Raw genomic sequence first — 6,193 nt, 5'->3', positions numbered from 1 at the left:
TGATATATTCTCACACCTTATTCTATTTCATTTACAAAGCTGCAGATCATATCCAACTCTACTGGTTTCTAGACTCCCTAACATAACATAACTCAGCTACAGTTTAAAAGGTAATAAATGCAAGTGGTTTTTACTGAGAGAAGCAGCAATGTTTATTAGGGTTTGTGTACTCATCTTTTCTGTTTCTATAACAAAAAAACTTGAGACTGGGCACTTTTAGGGACAAGTTTTGTTTGGCTCACAGTTTTGGAGGCCAGAAGTCCCACATGAGGCCCCATTCTGTTCAGCCTCTGGTGAGGGCCAATGTCAGGCAGCCTTGTGGTGGTGGGCCCAGGTGCAGATGAAGTGGAAGGGAGACAGGAATCTGGAGACTCAGGGCCAGAGGCTCTCAGAACTACCTGTGAGGCTAAGACAACTCCATCGATCCCTTCCCAGGAGCCCCCAGGGACCTAGTCACCTCTGTGTGAAGGTTCCTCAACCTCCACACCAGCGCTGGGCAGCTTCTGAGATGCCCGGACCACATCCAGACAGACCAGTTGGTTGTAGTCATGGCAACGATTTGTACTGATAGAACGAAGCCTCCTGGCGTTACAAAAGAGGCTCCACTCCCCAGGTCTACATTTTACTAACTTCAGCCAGCATCCTCACAGCGGTAGTCACAAACAACTGAGCACACAACTTAGAGGAAGGATTTTTTAGCTCACAGTTCTGTAGATTTCAGAGGCTCAGCCTGTGTCAGGCCAGGCCTGTGGAACTCAGCGGGTCTCGTTGGGAAGCAGAGAGGGAGAGAGCAAGTACTCTGCTCTGACAACGTGGAGGCCAGAGACGAGAGAGCAAGGGAAAAGAGACCCGAGGCATATAACCCCCAGGCCACGCGCCAGGACCCTCCTCAGCCAAGCCCTACCTCCAGCATGGCTCTCCACTCTTTGTGAAGTCTTGGGGATGTTAGAAATCCAAACCATTACATCAGCGCTTCTCTCTATTCAGTTTTATTTCTCTACAGTTAATAAATGTGAAAGACATATCACATAAAGCTGCATCTCTATCAGTGTGCATCCATATGAAATCACATCCATCAGCTGGAGATGGGCAGACTGTGTACACCTGGTCGAGTGTGTTCTCCACTGAGGCCAAAGGCAGAAGAGAGTGTCAAGTCAGATGGCAGGTGCCTGGCCCCAACTGGAGAACTGCAATGGACGTCGCTAGGTACTTCACTTTCCCAATCTCTTTTCCATTCTGGAAGTGAGGAGCTTGATCTAGAATATTTCAAGATAACATCTAAAGTCCTTTGGTTCCAAGCAAGTGGTTGTTTATTTTAAGAAGCCGGGCATGGCGGCACATGCTTGTCATCCCAGTTCTGGGGAGGCTGAGACAAGAGGATCACAGGTTTGTGGACAGCCTCAGAAAATAGTGAGACTTTCTTCAACCTAGGAAGGCCATGTTTCAAAATAAAAATAAGATAGAGCTGGGGGTGTAACTCAGAGATAGAATGTCCCTGGATTCAATCCCCAGTACTATAAAAAACCTAATTAATTAATGAGAGTGTCTCCCTATGCTATTAACTTACTGATGGGCTTTACATGCAAAATAATAACTTATTCTTGCTTATTATTATATCCAAACTATTTCAATCCTTTTGCTATGCTTTTGGAAGACACTTAAATAAACAGGGTATGGAATATACAAACAGCCCAGCCCAGCACATCCTACTTTCTCTGTGTCAGTCTACTTAATCCTGGTTTTTCCTCTCTCCACCTCTTTCTTTGATGTATAGAAGGATAGTGAGCTAGATGTTTCTGTACTCATTCCTCAATCAGCAGTTCCAGTAAAGGCACTGAATTGCCTTTTTTTTCCTTCTGACTTTTTGCAGTCCAATTTTCTGGGTTGTCCTCACTTGCTACTTAAAATGGGTTCAAAATATTGTGCAATGCAGGATAATAACCACCTTCTCTTTTGGACCTGGACTACAGTCTCTTAGAAATATCTTTCTTAGCCCTCTTTTTCCATATACACCACATCTTCCTAGTAGAATCACATTACATTGACGATCCAAGGGAAGTGTGTATCCTGGGTCACAAATCTAGCTCCTCCTTTAAAAATTCAAATAGAAATGCACACCTTTTAAAATCTAATCACATTTCACTTTAAGTCAATGCCCTACATAATTTTACATCCTTCCTTTCTTTAGTTCTACAAAGTCTAACTTTTTAAGAGCATACTTTTTTAGTAAACTCTCTTAAACGTTTGCCAAGTGCAATGTTTGGTTGGCTGGGATGGATGTGGAGGTTTGGAAGGGCTCCCCTTGCTCTTCCTTGGGCAGAGCCTGGCCCTCCTCCGCACCTCACAGAAGGTGAGCCGCCCCTCTCGGGCAGACTCGAGCACATGGACAAGCATGTTTCTGCTATGAAGGGGAACACAGAGCCGTGCATTCCTGGCCTTGATAAAAAACAGTTGTGGCTAAAAACTGCAGTGACCTCAGGTCAGTTTGGTCTCGCACAAGCGGCAGAGCAGGGAAATTCCAGAATTAATAAGTCTGCTGGTGGGTAGTGCCCCACGCCCAAGATTTGGGGTGTTCTGTCACATGCTGGGCCCCACATCACACACGTCGGCAAGAACCGTTGATGCCCTCCGTTTTCAAGCTGCTAAAACACAGGCCAGTGGGGCTGTTTAGAAAATGTAAGTCTCTGATGAGGGCAATAAGTGATGGCTCTGACTGTCAGTGTTTGACTTGACCTTGTATGTTAACGTCCAGGTCCTTTCAAACGTCCTTTTGGTGGACGGGAAACTCCTAACTGGGAGATAAGTCAAGGCAGTGGAGAGTTAAAAGCCAAGGATGGTCCTTTGATGGACCTCCTGCTTACTAATGCAGGGCTGCTGTTATTTAAAAGGCATGTGTCTGGCTGATCATCAGTCCTACCAATGAGAGAAGGAGAAACTGGCTGAAATAAAAAAATGGGAATGCAACTTCATGAGCCAGAAGTCCATCGAGTGATACCATGGAGATTGAGAGTTTTCACTAAGGGTTTCCACTTGAAGAAATGCTTATGTTGTTACACTGTATGACTTCTTTCAGCCTATCATTATTTCCCGTGAATTTCTTTTCTCTTGCATTCCCTCTTTCTTCCCTCATAGAGAAAAGAACAAGAAGGTTGCAGAGACCAAAATGTGTATGATGCGCTGTGCAGACATGAGCAGACTTAGAGCTTGATGCTTCTAACTCCGAGACTGAACATGAGCAGGTGCTTGTCTTATTAACTTCATTTTCAACAGTCACAACACAAGTCTTCATCCTTATGAAGGCCTGTATGGCCTTTGACTGAAATTACTCAGCTTCTAGCTGTATTTTCCCAAAATTAAGATAATAGAATTTTTAAGTTACTTGTCTAAATATAACAAAATAACTTGTCTAAGTGTCATAAAATAATAAAATGTCTACATGTGACAAAAGGTAATTATTTGCCCAAGTGTAATAAAATGGTTTAGTGCTGAATTTCTTTCTTTCTTTCTTTTTATTCTTTTTTTTTTTTTTTTTTTTTTTTGGTGGTACTGGGGTTCCTGGAAGCCCTTCTACCTCTGGGCTACAATCCCAAACCTATTTTATACTTTTTATTTGGAAACAGGGTCTCTTAAGCCAGCGCGGCTGGCTCAGAACCAGAGCGATCCTCCTGTCTCCACCTCCCAAGCGCAGGGATTACAAGCGTGCACCACCACGCCCAGCTTGCTGAATTTCTTTTTAAGAAGTCAATCATGAGTTCTCAAAGCACAGGTTTTGAAGTCAGATGTGCCAATTCTTCCCTTAAGGAGCAAGGTCTGTTTCAAGTCTCGTTAGCTCTCTGAGGCTCCGTTTTCTTGCATGAGATTATCTGTACTACTTCCCTCACAGGATAGTTTTGAAGATAAACACTGTGTAAACTGTCTTTATGAAGTAACCAGTGCAGAACATCAGCACATTATAATCGTCCCTTTGCTTTGCTTCTACTACTCGTCTCCTTTCTTCATATTTATGTATTCAAGCGTAGGTGGAGGGAATGCCACAGCCTTCCTGCTGTTCTGAAGAGATCGTATTTCTTTGGTCTTTGAAAGAGTTAGCTGTTTTTAGGTCAATGGAAAATTCATTCAAAATTCCTTTTGAATTCTTACTTGTGTAGCAACCAGAGTGAAATTCTGGCATTTCTAAAGATGTCAGACAAACAAAAACAAGAAATAACAGACCTTTCCAGGAAAGGAAGAAACACCTCAATGAACAGAATTGTGTTTATTCATCTTCTAACACAATCTTTTAAAAAAAAATCACTCAAGATTCTGTCTTCTTAAGCACTCTTTCAGGATGCTGGGAAGTTCTATAGATACCATACCTAGATATTTAGTTGCTGGCCCCTTCTAGGGATTGGCAAAATGATGACATAGATTATATATTTTAGCTATTTGGAGATGGTTGAAATAATGCAACAATAGACCAACTTTACTAAGAATAATTATTATCAAGATGGATAATAGAGGCGGACATGGCGGCACATGCCTGCAATTTTAGTGACTCAAGGCTGAGGCAGGAGGATCTCAGGTTCCAGGATAGCCTGGGCAACTTAGCAAGACTCTATTTCAGAAGAAAAAAAATAATAGGGGCTGGGGTTGCAGCTGGTGGTAGAGCATGCACTTGCCTGGAATGCATGAGCTATGGGTTAAACCCCTAGTAACACACACACAATACAAAAAAGAAAAACAGATGACTGAACTCTCGAGGATTAGAAGAGGTAAAAATGCGGCATCGCAGGAGCCATGGTTTATCACAGGTGCCAATATCGTCATTTTAAAACAAGTAAGCACCAGAACTTATAAAGTTGAGAACTAATTCACAATAAAACAGGTTTCACTACCAACTTCACTAACATCTGGAGAGGGAGGAAGGGGCAGGGCAGGTCTGTGGAGGGAAAGACACCAGCGCTGTGTGCATGTGTGTGTATCCCTTTGAATCTCACCAATAAAAGTATAAAATACATAACTATTTTAAGACATTTTAAGTGATCGTGCATATAAATACAATGCTTTGAGTGCCGTTGCTTTCTAGGAGATATATTTCTTGTAGCCATCATTTTTAAAATTTTTCTTCTTATAAGTCCAGTGGATGATCAAAACAAGCACTGGTGCCCCCGCGGCATGTGCAGCTCCTCCACAGATACACACCGTATGTTGCTACTCGACATTTTCATTGCTATTTGCTCCCATCTTCTAGACTTGATCCAGCAGGCATTTCATCTGCAGGAAACATTTCTAGTTGCTCTCAGCAGTGATCACAGAACTAACTCGGCCATGCAGGTTTCACCCTGCCCATGACCTTAGTCATATCTTAGAGTATGTCCATGGTTTTGTCAGCTGAGTTTGAGCCTCCCGCATCACACATGCAGCTCTCTTGCGGTCCACGTACAGCACGTTGCTTTCACACCCTTTGAGGGCTTCTGCTTATTTTTCTGGTTGTGTTTTATAACACATAAATCCCTAGTACTTGAAGATTTGAATAGAATTGGAATATTTGGCAAGAAAGCTGCCAATTAGAATTTTACTCTCTCTATATGTATGGCATATATTCATACACCTGTATGTGCATTTTATTACGCTTACTCTTCTAGAAATGCACATGTGAAGTTGAGCCCAATCAACGCACTGCACCGGGTTCCGTGCAGTTGAGTTCTGAGCACACGTTACCATTGAGACTGCGGCAGGACGGGTCCCTTGAGTCACGGTCTCTGTCTCCCTCGTTGAATACTGAACAAATTTAACAGCCCAGTTGAACTCTGGAACAAGTACCATCCAGAACAAGTACCTAACGATACAAAACATGTTGTAAATATCCAGGATTTAGGTTTAGATTACAATCATGACTAATGAAAAGATTTCATCTGGCTCCACTATTCTGTCCTGGCCAAGCAAGTGCCCAGCGTGTCCCCCTCAGTGACCCCTGCCACCTTCCACAGCTCCCCCAAGAGGCAAAACAGTCTGTGTGCTGCATCTGATTCCAGATTCTACCTGGAAAATGTATCCTGGGACAACCCACATCAAATGGAACAAAGATGAGGACTTGGAGGTCTGACCCCCTTCCATGACCCTCACAGTGAAAAGCCTGGCTTGCTGGAGCCAGTGAGAGAGACGATGGAGGGAAGGCACCGAGTCAAAGCGTTTTAAATATGATTTTAATTGC

This window comes from Muscardinus avellanarius, assembly GCF_963383645.1.
Source record: "Muscardinus avellanarius genome assembly, chromosome: 6".
NCBI classification, from domain to species: domain Eukaryota; kingdom Metazoa; phylum Chordata; class Mammalia; order Rodentia; family Gliridae; genus Muscardinus; species Muscardinus avellanarius.
The sequence above is the reverse complement of the archived record's forward strand: the minus strand, read 5'-3'. Positions refer to the sequence as shown.